Here is a 17,168-nt window from a genome sequence, read left to right as displayed (position 1 = left end):
ATAAACTTTCTATTCTGTAAGCTCTTCATGCACTTTTGGTATACTTGTTGACACCTACACAGTAAAAATTTTTGCACCCGCAAGGGTGTAAAAAGGGTGCTTTTACGAGAAAGCACCTTTTGCAACATCTTTTAACTCCCATAAATGGTCGATTGAAAAAAAGCACCCCTTTGTTTGAGTGCTTGCCTCGATAGCACCCTAAAATAAGCTCTAAGGGTGCTTTTGTGCCTGAGAAGGGTGTAGGTGCCGATTCATCAGATGGAATATGCAGCATAAGAAGAACGCATAATTATAATATTTTGGATTTTACGTCTCAAAAAACTCGATATGATTATGAGGGTCGTCGTAGTGAAAAGCTGCAGAGATTTTCACCATTTGGTGTTCTTTAATGAGCGCTCATATCGCACAGTGCAAAGGCTTCTACCTTTTCGCCTCCGCCTTAATTCGACTGCCACGGCCGGCATCGAACCCGCGACCTTCGGATTGGTGGCCGAGCAGCGCAGCAACTGAACGAATATGTGGACCTTACGTTAAATGACGGCCTAATTGACTTAGAATGTGTGAAGGTGCTCTCCGAATACAGCAGAATGTCAGCAGAAGCAAATCGCGTTTCGTCTATAATGGCAATTAACTGCAATCCATGTTACGAAAGCTTTCCTTAGCGTTGGTTATAAGCTGCATGTTTGCTATGGATTATATACACAAAAATAATGTTCGCCCGAGTATGGGTGTGTGTGCGTGTAAGCGCGATTGTGTGTACACCCGTGCATGTGTGCGCGCGCGTGTATGTGCGAGTCCGTGCTTGTGTTAAGCGTGCCTGTGCACATGTTGACGCCCATGCATGCTTGCGTTTACGGTCACCTGTGTGTGTGGCCGTATACGTGTATATTTGTATGTGTGTGCACCTGTGAATAAGTATGCGTTTGTATCAGCCCATGCGCCCTTGAATTTCGTGTGTGTGTGTGTGCGGGGGGGGAGGCACTGCTTCTTATTGTGTAAGGTCCCACCCCTGTTCAGACTGGGAGTCTATATGGGAGGTGGCTTAAGAAATGGCGGTGGTCAACGCACTGTACACGGACTATTAAGTACATGGAAAACAGCTGCACATTTTCGTACCTGATCGTTGCTTACGAACTTGCTGTGGTAGCTGATTAGGTCCGCTGAGGTGCTTCTACGCTCGAAAACGTGGGTTATGACCAATTCCCACGGAAAGCTGTCACTGCACTTATGCACATCCATCGTTTATATTAACAACGTTTAACAAGAACGTGCCCTGCCTTTGCTACAGGTGCTTAGCTAGCTCATTGGGTAACCATATTGAATTATGTGCTGATCATGTGGTCAGCAAAAAGTTTGTTATAACAACCTCATCACGTTTCGTGGTGCGTGACAAGCCTTCTAAACATCCGCGACTGTGGATTAATTTGTTCCAGCTTCGGCTACGCATTCAGTGTTTGTGGCACCATACGCGGAAGTGCCAGACACAGACAATGCAAAAAGAAATTCCTCTGGAAAAAGGTGTGCGATGCTCTCCCGCTAATGCCACCGAGGACGAAATAATTATTGTTTCTGGCCATTCCATGGTGCACTTTGTTTTCCGCAAGTTTTGCTTCACTATTTTTCGCCCACTGCAATCGCATTCCGTCAAAATACTCAAAAACCCGAGGCTGGTAAATAACATGCGTCGCTGTGCGACTGGCTGGAAGGAGAGTTGCCATTTACAAGGAGTCATTCCGTGTCGAACGGCCGTCCGCCATATGCGCCATAGCGTTTGCCTCTCGGCGCCGTCCTGGCGGGTTTCCCGCTCCTTCCCTCCCCCCCCCCGCTCACCCCGACCAGCATTGCTCCCACAACGGCGGCGTAGATAAGCGAATAGTTGCGTCACCGAACACCTGCGTCGACAGCCTTGGCGCCGCCACAAGTGCCTCCTCCTTCTCTCTCTCAACGTCGCTCTCTCTGTTTCATCGTCCTTGAAATGCGTTGCGTTGGTGTGGGGTCTTGGTCGCTGTGTGTGTTCTAGCGAACAGGCGCATATTCAATGGTGGTCACGCATGACACCGTGTTCTAAGTGACGCTTGGATTAAGGAATATTCATGGAGTGGCGGACACGGACAACGTGGGCCTGTTAACGGTGAGTGTACTGTTTTCGTAGGTTGTAATCTTACAGCGCTAGCTGGGCGCCTGCAGCAGCTCTGCCGAAGTACGCTGCCAGCCATTTACAACAGCATGCGTTCGCGGGCCTGTTGCAGATGCCCGATTAAACGTTTGACTTAAAGAGTTCACACTGCAATGCGCGATATTGTGTAAGTGCCTGCATCACTCATACAGTGAGTGATGTGATCACTTAACAAGGGCGGGATTAGTTGCTGATCGCACATTGTCTCTACACTGCACAAAGTGATTGATATTGTTTTAAGATGTGCTTCGGGCTACATCGTAATAACATTTCTATTAATACTGAAATGTGCAACGTGATTCTGTAGGTGTAAGCTTAGAAACAGAAAGAAAAAGCAAAAATTATGTACAGAGGCGCACTGTACAAAATGGCTTTTTTTTGCTTAAAGATGGTATAGTTGGAGGTGCTGATATGCCGCGATGCTCCCAGCACGTGCGCCTCGGTCTTTTAAGCTATTTAGGACAAGTGCCACCAGCAACAGGGAAAGATCTAGCAGACTTCCAAAGGCGCGTTGTTGTGGCCATCGCCGTGCGTTGTTTTCCCTCGTTTCTGTTTGCTGTTTTTGTGCTTCGCTTTCATCTGCGATAATGTTCGGCGTTATAACAGAATCGAGAGAGTATACGTGACTGTTGGAGCTATGTGCGGTTGCTCTAGCATAAGCCATGGCTGCTGCAACGTAGTCGGCGTCCGCGCGCGTTGGTGTCGTTCGAGCGCTCTTACTTGCGTGATTGTGTTTAACTGAGTATTTAGGCACAGGTTATGTTTGTAAATCCCGTAGTCAATAATCGCTAATAGCGTGCCCCTGATTGCCATCAGAGGATGGTCTTGTTTGTCGAAATATGCCAGACGCTTTTTCTGAAAGCAAGCTTTGAAATTTAAAAAAAAGTACTTTCATACGTGCCAGGCACTGCCTATTGAAGGCCCGCAACTCTTTAAAAACTGGACGAGCTATCACATCTTCTATCAAATTACAATAAATTAAGATGATTGAATTATAGATGACGTATTTCTGTGCTAGATTAGGTGCACAAATCACATGTTCGCAGCCCTACGTCTAGAAAGCAGGCAAACAGGAAGCACAGCGTCAAATTTGGATTAGATTCCATTGACGGAGCGTCTTGTGAGGGTATAAAGAACGAGAAAATTGTTCATTTTTGATGCCCTTATAGATGCAGTCAGAATTGCACTGATTGGTGACTTGTAACAATTCCTCAGATTGTTAGAGGCGTGATTAAAGTCAGTAAATCTTTTACTTTTTTTTGCAGACCCCTTCGCTAGTGCCACGCCCAAGATCATTTGTTCTTATGTAAAAGAGAAAGCAGAGATGCCTTCACTGTTTGTAATGAAGAGGTAAGTTTCTTGTGCGTTTTGATTAAGGCTACATGTTCTGAACTTTGTACTGTAAGAACAGTTTTTCACACTGGCTCACTACCCTATAAGGAATTTGATTCTTAGGTGAGATCAGGCTTTTGTAAGTGCCATTTTTGAGCTGTAGTCTTACACTTCACCTCATTTCAGGAATTTGCTGTCTGCTGGAAAACTCTTATCTTTATCATACGAAATTAATGGAATGTATGGGTTGTATGCTTCTTGTTCAGTGTAATGTCAATTACACGCCATTTCGAAGGATACACACTACACATTCTTTATATATGGTGCTGCCAGAACAGCACGAACATCCTTTTATGAGAAGTCATATTTGCTCTTATTACAGGATGAGAGGGTGCCGCTGACGTCTTGCGTAGTCTACCCCGCGGCCCCAGCCTAGAGCAAGCCTAGTTCCTGAACCTCCACATGGATAACTGAAAAATCTTCCGTATCAGTAATGACAAAAAAGGAGTGACAGCACTGATGAGTTGATTTTTTTTATTTTCAACATTGTCTACGGCCGCAAGGCCTTTAACAACCACCGTGATTGAGTGGCTTTTTCTCGGCGTGAGTTTGGAGTTTATCAAAGAAGCTGTTCAGGCAGTACGACGCTGAAAATTTTAGTGTCACAATGCCTGAACAACTTTTTCTAGTGTGGTCATGGAAGATGAACAAACATTGTTATTTGTGTAAATTATGGCGCACCAGCCTTCATTTCGCAGTGTGGTGCTACAATCGGTGATGTGCGTGACTTACTGGATCTAGTGCCCCGCTCAGCATCCTGTCTTATTCTTCATGTTGGGACGGTTGATGTGGCTTCGAGTTCGGGACACGAGGCGTTTGCAAAATACCGCGATCTACTTGAAAGCATTGCAAAAAACCGCCCAGAAATTCGGCGAATTTACGCCACGCTGATACTGCCTAGAAGTGAAAACCGTCGACAAAGGAACGGTAACCTGACATTCGTCCGACGCTGCAATAGAGAAGCATCAGTCTTCAACAACATGCTTCGGAATTTTTGCCGCTATTCCCGGCTAGTTTGCTACCTCGATCATGAAATCGAATGGTTACCACCCACACGCGTCCTCGCAGCAGACGGCCTTCATATGAGCTTCGAGGGTGTGTCATTGCTTGCAAGCCACATCCGCCACCTGTGCTTCAGGAGACCGGTGGATGCGACATCAACTGCCTGGTGCGATTCATCAACGAATGACGACTCTCCACATCGAGTGGATCGAGCTGGGCGACCTTCAGCACCCAGTCATCCTACAACACAGTCAAACTCAAGAAACAACACCGCGCGGACAGCAACCTTCACCCTGACGAACAAGCCTTCCGTAGCAGAGAACGTCACCTCGAAAGCATCGCGCGCCCACATGAACAAGTTGCAATCTACACGGCCTACGTCTTGCCTACCACCGCCTGCGAACGTTACATCACTTTCGCCGTCTCAACCACGCTACGGACTCCGGAACAGGGGCACAACCACGAGAGGAACGAACTGACTAACACAACGCCAGCTGGGTGAGAGTACTTTATCTGTTGGCTCAATGAACTTTTTAAGGACCAGGAAGGTTATAGAAAAACGTACTCGTTGTGAATCGCACATTTCTATGCTTAGAATGTATGTCGCGGCAACAAGTGCTCCTAAAGGTTTACAACTAAAACTGCAGCCGGCCACATCAGAGATGTCAAAGAAAAACCTGTCAAGGTGGCACAACACCTTAAATCGGGCGTCTGTTGAACTAACCAGCATACTTATTAGCCATTATGAATCATCAGAAAAAGGTCTGCGGAATCAGGAAAAACAGCTTGTGCAATCCTCTCAGTTTACGACTGAAGAATTAAAAACTCTCGAATTATATCGGTCACAAAAGTTAGCCGAGTTGGATGCTAAAAAGTCAAAGAAGGTCGCGCGTGACAACTTAGGAAAAAAGGAATGCTCCCGACGACAAAACATTCTAACTACAGCTGAAATGCGCCAGCGTGAGCTGGACAGTAAATCTTCTGGACAGGATAACATTATAAATTTGTCATGTTACGATTTATCAATTGAGGAACGTAGTGTGTTATCTCGAGGACTTAATTTTTGCCCTGCAACAGGAGGCTATAGTGAATTTCAGTTGGTGAAGGATCTTCACAATTTTGAACGTAACATGCGCCTCCGTGAGTACTTTTATGATCGGTCCTCGGCTCACAATACCGATAGCTCATCATTGCCATCTTACAAGCATTGGACACCCCCCTCCCAAAGAGACAAATTTCTGGACCTTTATATCAGAGCTGTACAACGCGATGTCATGCAGGCATATAAAGAACGTACACCATTGCACCGCAACCTTACTGACAGAGAGCAACAAGCAATTGAATCCCTCGCTAGTCGTAATGACATAATTATAAAACCTGCAGATAAAGGAGGCGCCATTGTTGTAATGGACAGAAGCAAATATATCGGCGAAGGCCATAGGCAGCTCAGTGATGCATCATATTACAAGCGGCAAGATCATGACCCAACAAACGAGTTCAAAGATATTGTTCGTGATACTTTGACTGCGCTCTTTAATAATAAAGAAATGAGCTATGGCACTCTGAAATCCCTAATACCGTTGAGCCCAGTAGCTGGCAGGTTTTACCTTCTTCCCAAAATTCTTAAGAGAGATAATCCCGGTAGACCGATAATTTCTGGTATTGGAACAGTGACTGAGAACCTTTCCCGTTATGTAGACAGCCTCATCAACACCATTCCGTCCAGCTTTTCTTCTTACATTAAAGATACCAATCACTTTCTATCAGATATTGTTGACCTACAAGTTCCTCAAAATTCGTTTCTCGTTACGTTAGATGTCACGTCACTATATACTAATATCCCTCACTCAGATGGCATCGAGGCAGTTATCTGCGCGTACAACGATTGCGACGCCAACAAACCAGTTTCTGCATCTACGTTAGCTACATTGCTTAAGCTCATTCTTGAACTTAACAATTTCGAATTTGATGGGACACATTATGTTCAAGTTAGCGGTACATCTATGGGCACAAGAATCGGACCAAACTACGCAAACATATTTATGGGACTCCTTGAAAACAAATTTCTGGCAAATTGTGAATATAAGCCATTTTACTATAAGCGGTTCATTGACGACATTTTCCTAATCTGGCACCATAGTGAATCGCAACTTCTTTCTTTCATAGCAGATCTTAACAACGCCCATCCGGCGATTTCTTTTTCGCACTCATATTCACCTGTGAACATAAACTTCCTTGATGTCATGGTCACTCTACGTAACGGGAAGCTGATAACTAATCTTTACAGAAAACCCACGGATAGGCAGCAATATCTCCACTTTAGCAGTAGTCACGTGAAACACAACAAAACTAGTATTCCCTACAGCCAAGCAGTCCGTTTTAAAAGAATATGCTCTGATAGCAGCGAATTCTCCCGCCACTGCGAACAACTTCGGAGCGCGCTCGAAAAACAGAGTTATCCGGCCAGCATAATCACAGACGCCATCAAACGTGCCGAAGAGCTTGACCGTTCAGACCTGCTGAGTACTAACAAAAGACCCAAAGACTGTTCGCGGACTAATCTAATTTTGACACATGCGGCCTCAGCTCCAAATGTGAACCATATCTTAAAGAAACATTTCAACATATTAATACAGAGCGAGCGGCTCAAAGGGATCTTTACAGAACAACCACGCGTGGTCTACCGGCGGTCGCGGAACCTTCGTGATTTACTAACCTCATCTAAAACCACGTGTTCACATCATGAAGGCTGTCATCCCTGCAACAAACCACGTTGCAAAGTGTGCGCGCACATGACGACATCTAAAACAGTTTTAAGTACATCGTCCAGTTTTTCTTTAAAGATAAATGGGAGCTACACGTGTGATAGTATAAACGTCATCTATCTTCTCGAGTATTCAACATGCGGAGCTCAGTACATAGGTCAGAGACAAGTTTCAGAATTCGTTTTAATAATCACCGTGCACATGCCGTAAGCCTCCCTAATCTACCGCTGTCGAAGCACGTCAGTATGCCTGGCCATGGTTTTGACATAATTAGGGCCACTATTATTCAGTCCGGTTTCAAGACAAATCACGATAGGGAAGTGAGGGAATCCTTCTTGATCCATAAACTTAAAACCATTCGTTCAGGTATCAATGAAAACGTAGGAAAGCTCACCTGCCTCGCACTATAACAACAGGACTTCTTAGATTAGTAAAATATTTTAGTGTATATTAGAATGTATATTAGTCAACCCTGCTTTCCTTACTTCAGAGCTCTTTTTGCATGTCCTGCCAACCATACTGTGCCCCGCGTGTCGATGCGCAAGAAAATTTGAGACTTGTATATTCATGCACCCGTCACATGTCAGTCATGTCAACACAAGGTTCTGACAGATTACCATTTCTTTACTTTGATTGTCCTAGCTGCTATACCGAGAGTTCATCACGTGAGCCTATAAAAGCGGCTGCATTGTATCATACCTACTTACTCTGATTGATTGATATGTGGGGTTTAACGTCCCAAAACCACTACATGATTATGAGAGACGCCGTAGTGGAGGGCTCCGGAAATTTAGACCACCTGGGGTTCTTTAACGTGCACCCAAATCTGAGTACACGGGCCTACAACATTTCCGCCTCCATCGGAAATGCAGCCGCCGCAGCCGGGATTCGAACCCGCGCCCTGCGGGTCAGCAGCCGAGTACCTTAGCCACTAGACCACCGCGGCGGGGCTACCTACTTACTCTGACGAAGGCCATGCCACGGCCGAAACGTTAGTAATTACTATCCTTTTCTTATGTGCTATCTGCAAGTTATTTCAATATAGAAAATACCCGGACCTGTCGTGCCTTCTCTTGAAGTTCTATATATATATATATATATATATATATATATATATATATATATATATATATATATATATATATAAGGGGAAGGGGTGTATACCTAAGGGCTCGTTTTTCCGTGTTTAGATACAATATTAATGAGATCTAACAGACAATAATGCCAAGGAATGTTTAGGGGAAGTTATTAGAACAAATGTAACGTAAATAAGAAGAAAGAAAAGTGGGTGAAAAAATAATGAGCCGTGAGCAGGAATCGAAACTACGACCTTCGAATGACGCGTTCGATGCTCCAACCACTGAGCTATCCTAGTGGCCTTCTCCGAACCCACTTTCTTGTGTTTATATGTGAATTTAAACGTGGGAGTGTCAGTCAGCGCCATCTATAGACAAACGACGAGTGTAGAACACCATTTTATGAGCCTGGTGGCGTCACGTAGAACGTGAACTTATTACGAGTGAGCAGCTGATCAATAGTACCTCATATACGACCTAAAGACACCATCTCTGCCAGTACAAGACCCTCGTTAATGAATAAGGAAAAAAGGTGTATACCTAAGGGTTCGTTTTTCCGTGTTTTGACACAATATTAATGAGATCAAACAGACAATAATGCCAAGGAATGTATAGGGGAAGTTATTAGAACAAAAGTATTGTAAATGAGAAGAAAGAAAAGTGGGTGAAAAATAAACAGCCGTGAGCAAGAATCGAACATACGACCTTCGAATAACGCGTTCGATGCACGAACCACTCAGCTATCACAGCGGCCTTCCCCCAACCCACTTTCTTGTGTTTATATGTGAATTTAAATGTGGGAGTGTCAGTCAGCGCCCTCTGTGTAGCCAAACGGCTACAGCTGGTGCTGAATATATATATATATATATATATATATATATATATATATATTGCCACCCACACGTAATGGGTCGACTGCAAGAGCGGCTCTACCATCTGGAGGAAAGAAAGAAGATTGCGTGCCTCTTCTTGGCTCGAGAGCCAGCCACGACTGACGCATCATCCTAGAGCTAGCTACCCGGTCGTTCAATAAGTCCCTCAATACTTGTGACTCATCGTGACAAACTGGTGGAAGGTGCTGGGTAGTCTCAAGGATGCTGCAGACCCCCCCCCCCAGGAAGCCGTAATACGGGTCCAGTGCCAATCAATACTCCCGTGCATCGGAACAGCCGCCGAATCAGAGGGTTGCCTCCGGAAGTCGACGATACTTCTCCCACCACGTCAACAAACATGACCAGCACTTCGGTACAAACGTTGCCAACCGGCACGGGAAGCACGTCGTCGAACCGCTACACGTTGGAAAGCCCACGGGCACCGGCGACGTTCCATGGTACGGAGCGCGAGGGCGTTGAGGACTGGTTGGCGGACTTCGAGCGCGTAGCCACCTTAAATCAGTGGGACGACGCGGCGAAGCTGGGTCGTGTCTACTTCTATCTCAAAGACGGGGCACGCACGTGGTATCAAAATCGAGAGGAGCAGCTGACGACGTGGCCCGAATTCTCTCGTAGACTTCTGCAGACATATGCCAACGCTGACCGCCAAGAAAGAGCTGAGCAGCTGAACGAGCTATTCTTGCCCGCGTCCAGTCGCCAAACGAAAGTGTGACCGCGTACGCCGAAGACATGACGCGTCTCTTTCGACGGGCAGAGTCAAGAATGACGGAGGACAAGAAGTTGCGTCACTTGATGCGCGGTGTCAAGGACCAGCTTTTCGCCGGCCTCGTGCGAAGCCCTCCAAAGACGGTCGCGGAGTTCTTGTCTGAAGCCGTGACAAGGGAAAAAATGCTGCAGCAGCGAACAAACCAATACGACAGGCAAGTCAGTGGCATGTCCACTGCTCACATTTTCGCCGCCGATGGGACCAGCAAGGACTCCTTACGTGAACTCATCCGTAATATCGTACGTGAAGAGTTTCAAAAGGCTGGTGTAACACCTCATCTTACTGTTAGCTCTATTGCAACTGCCATCAAGGATGAGCTGCACCAGGCCCTCTGGGACACCTTGCCTCCTGATACAGCTGCGTCAGCTCCTGCTGAATACCACCATGGGACAACCTACGCGGAAGCCTTGAAACGCCCTGCTGCATCACCGCCATTGTTCGTTCACCCCGTCCCTGCAGTTTCACTCGAGTCAGCGCATCACATACCATACTACGAAGGCACGTAGACGCCACCGCCCCTGCCCTTTGTCCGTGGTGCTTCTGTTGCCCATCTTTCGGTGCAACCGGTTCAGTACATCGACGATCGGCACTCGTCTCCTCGGAAGTCTGATGTCTGGCGCACACCCGATCACCGGCCTCTATGCTTTCACTGCGGAGAAGCTGATCACTTGTACCGCCAGTGCCCTTATCGCCGTCTTGGGCTTCGCGGCTTCTCTGCGTACTCGCCGCCACCCCGTTACGGTCAGAGACCTCGCAACATCCAAAACTACCTCTCCCAGCAGCATGACCACCGTCTGCAGGGTGCCAGTCGCGCTCGCCATCACCGAGGCGATTTTCATCAACGCCCCAGTGGTATTCTACCGCACCATATCACTGCCCCCGCTGGGAAAACTAGCCGAAGCGACCTCTGGGGGCGGGGTCGCTGAACGTCGAAGCACTGAAGACCTCCTATTGACGCAGAACCGTACAGAAACTGGTCCGACATCACCTTTTGCTGCAAAAAATAGCCGGCTTTCACTCGACATTGCAGTAACAATTGATGGTTGTGTAGTTAATGCGTTAGTGGACACCGGCGCAGACTATTCCATATTGAGCGGGAAACTGACAACGCAGCTGAAGAAAGTAATGACGCCGTGGCATAACTCGCAGATTCGGACAGCTGGTGGCCATGTCGTTACTCCACTGGGCGCCTGCACAACTAGAGTACTGATTCAAGGGTACACATTCGTAGCAAGCTGCCTTGTTCTACGTGAATGCTTCCGTGACGTCATTCTGGGAGTTGATTTTCTACAGGAAAATGAAGCTATCATTGATCTGCAAGAGCGCCGCGTCACGTTCTCAGCCCAGAGAGCAATCAACGTGCAGGATGACGGAATGCGTGTCGACCTACTCCGTATTTCTGAACAGAGCGTGACGCTTTCTCCCCGAGCCAGTGTTCTAGTAGACGTAACATGCTGTGGTTTGAGCGAAGGCGATCTGGTGGCCCAGACAAATTTATAACACCTCCTGCAGCAAGGAATATGTGTAGCGAGAAGTGTAATACACGTTCGTGACGGCCGATTTGAATTGCTCGTCACCAACTTTAGCAACGAGCATCGACACCTTTTCCGTGGCACTTCGATAGCGTTTGCCCACGAAGTAGCAAACGTAACTAACTGTCTCACGTCAGAAGTAGTGGATAACGCAGACACATCAATGAGCAACATTGATATCAATCCTGATCTGTCCACCAATAACCAGACTGCGCTGCGAGCGCTCTTGTTCGAGTACAGGTCTTGTTTCGCAAGTTGCTCAAAGATCCGCCAGATGTCCATCCCTCAACACAGGATCATCACGTACGAGGACGCACGCCCTATACACCAGCACCCCTACTGCGTGTCGGCTAAAGAACGTGAAACGATACGTACGCAAGTTCGCGAGAGGCTTGACGATGGCGTTATCGAACCATCCAACAGCCCGTGATCATCTCCAGTCGTGCTTGTCAAAAAGAAGGACGGGTCGCTACGCTTCCGCGTCGATTACCGAAAGCTTAACAACGTGACCAAAAGGGATGTGTACCCGCTACCGCGTATCGACGATTCGCTGGATAGACTTCGTCGTGCCCATTATTTAATTTCTCTCGATCTCAAAAGCGGGTACTGGCAAATCGAGGTAGATCAGCGAGACCGCGAAAAGACAGCCTTCTTGGCTCCAGATGGCCTATACCATTTTCAAATACTTTCTTTCGGCTTCTGTTCAGCTTCGGCAACTTTCCAGCGAATGATGGACACTGTCCTCACAGGGCTCAAGTGGCAGACTTGTCTTGTCTACCTTGATGATGTGGTGGTCTTCTCTGCCACGTTCGAGCAGCACCTTCAGCGCCTGCGCAGCGTGCTGGAGGCTATCCGATCGGCGGACCTCACTCGAAAGTCACAGAAGTGCCACTTCGGCTATGAAGAATTAAAATTTCTTGGACATGTAGTTAGCGCCGAAGGAGTCCGGCCCGATCCAGACAAGCTTGCCGCTGTTGCCGAATTTCCAGCTCTTGTCGATAAGAAAGTCGTCCGGCGCTTCCTTGGTTTGTGCACCTACTATTGCCGGTTCATTCATGGCTTTTCACAGATATCAGAACCTCTGACCCGTCTCACAAGGGACGACACGCCGTTTGTCTGGGAAAACGACCAACAAGCAGCTTTTGATGAATTGCGACAGCCCATGCCATCAGCACCCGTTCTCGCTCATTTCGACGATGATGCTGACACGGAGGTCCATACGGACGCTAGCAACGTTGGGCTTAGTGCAGTGCTCGTTCAGCGTCAAGAGGACATCGAAAGGGTGATAGCCTACGCCAGCCGCTCTCTATCCCGTGCCGAAGCGAATTATTCCACTACGCAGAAAGAGTGCCTCGCAGTCGTGTGGGCAATCACCAAGTTTCGCCCGTATCTTTATGGTCGTCCCTTCAAGATAGTGACCGACCACCACGCTCTCTGCTTGTTGGCAAGCCTGCACGACCCTTCAGGACGGCTAGCACGGTGGAGCTTGCGGCTGCAGGAATTTGACGTCACCATCGTCCATAAGTCCGGCCGTAAGCATGAAGACGCTGACACACTGTCACGCGCACCCCTTCATGTCGTCAGTCAGGAAGCTGAGGAAGACGAAGGCTTCCTGGGCGCTGTTAGCTCATCAGAATTGAGTAAACGGCAGCGGGATGACGCAGAGATTCGTCCGAGATCGATCATTTAGAGGGCCAGGGCATAATCATACCGCGTCATTTATTCCGCTCGTTGCCGTCGTTCTGCCTTCGAGATGGTGTACTGTACAAGAAGAACGCTCGTTCGAACAACCGTGCCTACCTCCTGGTGGTTCCTCGAGACATGCGAGACGACGTCTTCTTCGCTTGCCATGACGAACCCACATTTGGTCATCTGGGCTACTCAAGAAAACTTGCCAGAGTGAGTGAGAGGTACTATTGGCCAGGACTTTCAGCAAGCGTCAAGAAGTACGTCAAGAGCTGTCGGGAATGTCAGCGCCGAAACCAACCCTCTGTTAAGCCAGCTGCTTTGCTTCAGCCCATTGAAGCACCTTGCAGGCCATTCTACCAAGTCGGCATGGACATTCTCGGGCCATTTCCCCTGTCTGCGGACAGCAACAAATGGGTGATCGTCGCGACCGACTATTTGACACGCTACACTGAGACGCAGGCGATCCCACGAGCCACAGCTTCTGAGGTAGCACAATTTTTCATGCGCCACATCGTGCTACGACACGGAGCTCCTTCTAGTATAATAACGGACAGAAGGACGGCATTCACGGCGCAGCTTATGGACGAGGTTTTCAAACTGAGCAACACCAGACACCGAAAGACAACTGCGTACCACCCGCAAACCAACGGACTTACCGAGCGACCGAATAAGATAATCGCAGACATGATCTCATTGTACATTGACGTACAGCACAAAACATGGGACCGGGTCTTACCTTACGTGACCTTCGCGTATAATACCGCCGTGCAAGAGACCACGCGATTCACGCCATTTCGGCTTCTCTACGGCCGCGAAGTGCAGACCATGCTGAACTCTATGCTACAATGTCAAGACGAAGACGAGTTGGCAACTTTCGCCGATGAATTCGCAGAGCGTGCTGAGGAAGCCCGGCAGCTCGCACGACTACACATCGGCCAGCAACAGCAGGCAGACGCACGGCGCTATAACATCCGCCACAGTGAAGTATTTTAGAACCCCAGAGACCGAGAAGAACTGTTTATGAATATATTAAGCGGACAAAATTTAAATTCGTTTGTGAGGTGATGTTACCAAATTAAACTTTTTAGTGATTAGGTCTAATTTTGGTCACGAAATAGTTCCGGTACTATTACTCCTGTCCTGATGCGACCTGAGCGGCGACAGGTCTACAATTAGGGTTTTGCACTGTATGAGTTAGAAATTTCCCGGTAGGTTATTAGCAAAGTTAAAAGCCATCGTAAGGGGAAAAAACACGCTGTTGGAGACTTTGATCTGACGGGCGTACCTTTCTCCCGAGCAGTGAGCCACCCTCCTCCTCTGAGCGAGGGAAGACGCTGGCGCCACACGTTTATTAGCGGTTTTCGTTATATTCTTTCTAACTCTGTATCTTCCGGTTACCTTAAGCTATCAAAATTATTTTTACACGGAAAGAACCGGACTGTTGTGTTCTAAAAGAAGATATTAGCTATTTTTCGGTGGCGTTTGTAGCTCCTTTTGAAAATCAGTTTTAATGAAATGAGCTTTTTGCTGATTACCACCTTAAATAAGGGCCTAGAGTGTACGGAATTGGGTTTCCTGGTAGCCTATGGGGTGCGGTTTATTATTATATTAAGCGGACAAAATTTAAATGCGTTTGCAAGGTGATATTACCAATTTAATCTTTTTAGTGATTAGGCTTAATTTTGATGCGGAATAACTCTGGAACTATTAAACCTAGCCTGACCAAACTTCAGTAGCGTCAGGTCTACTTTAAGGACTTTCAACTTTATAAGTAAGAAGTTTCCAGGTAGAATAATAACGAAGCTACAAGCGATCGTAAAAAAAACACGTGGTCCGACTGTTGTTGTTTTCACAGATTCACACTGTTTTCCGCTCCTAAAATTGAACTCCTTGTTTCTTCACGAACAAATAGGCACCACTCTGACCCTCCTAGAACCAAAATTGCTAAAGTTATAGGCAGATATGTGCAGAGCTCACTTACACGTGCTGCTGACGCAGCCGCTCCGGTCGGTAATTCACCTTATTTGAAGGTCGTAGGTTCGATTCCTGCTCACGGCTGGTTATTTTTTCATCCACTTTTCTTTCTTCCTATTTACAATCCATTGGTTCTAATAACTTCCCCTGTACACTCCTTGGCATTACTGTCTGTTAGATTTTATTAATATTGTGTTAAAACACGGAAAAACGAGCCCTTAGGTATACACTTCTTTCCCTTATTTCATTGAACGAGGGTCTCGTACTGGCAGACTTGGTGTGTTTAGGTTGTATAAGAGGGACAATTAATTAGCTGCCCACTCATAATAAGTTCACGTGCTACGTGACGCCAAACATGCGCATAAGAGTGTTTTCACACTCGTCGTTTGGCTTATAGAAGGCGCTGACTGTCACTCCTACTTCTAAATTCACATATAAACCCAAAAAAGTGGATGGAGGGAAGGCCGCTGTGGTAGCTCAGTGGTTAGATCATCGAACGCGTTATTAGGAGGTCGTAGGTTCGATTTCTGTTGACGGCTGGTTATTTTTTAATCCTTTTTTCTTTCTTCCTATGCACATTCCATTGGTTCTAATAACTTCCCCTGTACATTCCTTGACATTACTGTCTGTTAGATCTCATTATTATTGTGTTAAAACACGAAAAAACGAGCCCTCAGGTATACACTTCTTTCCCATATATATATATATATATATATATATATATATATATATATATATATATATATATATATATATATATATATATATATTGGACACTACACTTTCATTTGACATGGCTCACAAAGCAAGTCACCATAAAAAAACTTAACCGCACGAGCGCTCGTGTGACGTTTCCTGTGCCACACTCACGGAAAAACTTTAGTTTTGTGTGGTCGCAGATCACTGGCCTTCAATATGAGGTAAATATTGAGTGAGATAGAATATTTTATTTGTGAACATCAAGTTCTCAACAAAACAGAGAGTTGGGCTGTCAGCATTTTTGCTGTTTCAAAATGAAATCTAACAAACCAACCTAACTCTTCCTTTTGTTACTACTTCATGTTCAGAATAAAATAACCTATCTCACTCAATATTTAACTCGTATTGAAGGCCAGCCATCTGCCACACACACAAACGAAGTTTTTCCATGCATGTGGCAGGTGTGCATACTGAAACACGCAACACTTAACTACACCCCAGCACGGTTAAAGGTGACAAATTCTGATACAGGCGCCCTTTTCTACCATTCCCTTTGCACTAAATACAACAATATACTGATAAAGAGGCCCAACACGGCCATATATGCCTTCTCTTTTATTTCTTTATTTAGCCATGTAAATACTCTGGCGGCAGAGAATAATAAAAATAAGCGACAGAAACTCCTTGCTTTCACTAATCTTGCTTTACAACCTGCGTGTGAAGTTGTTCGTAGTAAGAAACGTAGGACAGATAATAAATCCAGTGAATTCTTTGGTTGAGATACTTTTGTTTAGCACATTTTCATATTTATTTAGCATAAAATCTACAAAACAAATCATTCCGCTTCGCCGCATCGCTCCCCTTTCCGGTAATTCCAAGCAAGAGAGGCCTACTCAGAGAACCGGCGACGCGTTCGTTCATTAAGCGGGCTAAACTGATAGGCGCCCACTAGCACGCCTAAATAGGACACCCCGCCAGCCCTGTGTAAGGCACCTAGTGGGATTTTGCAGTCTCCAGACTTCGTACTACGTCTGAGGACTTTGTGCCACGATTAACGAGCGCTGCTTCTAAGTATACCCTAAGAGGCGTCTGGTCTATTAGCGGCCGCTAATGACTTAGTCAACGAGCCTGGTGAATACGTTTTTGGCCAGGGGTAATAATTTGCAGCATTATATTCTGCAACAAAACAAAACTGAAGCATAGT

This window comes from Rhipicephalus microplus, unplaced genomic scaffold, assembly GCF_043290135.1.
Source record: "Rhipicephalus microplus isolate Deutch F79 unplaced genomic scaffold, USDA_Rmic scaffold_15, whole genome shotgun sequence".
In the NCBI taxonomy this organism is placed as follows: domain Eukaryota; kingdom Metazoa; phylum Arthropoda; class Arachnida; order Ixodida; family Ixodidae; genus Rhipicephalus; species Rhipicephalus microplus.
This window is presented reverse-complemented; position numbering follows the sequence as displayed.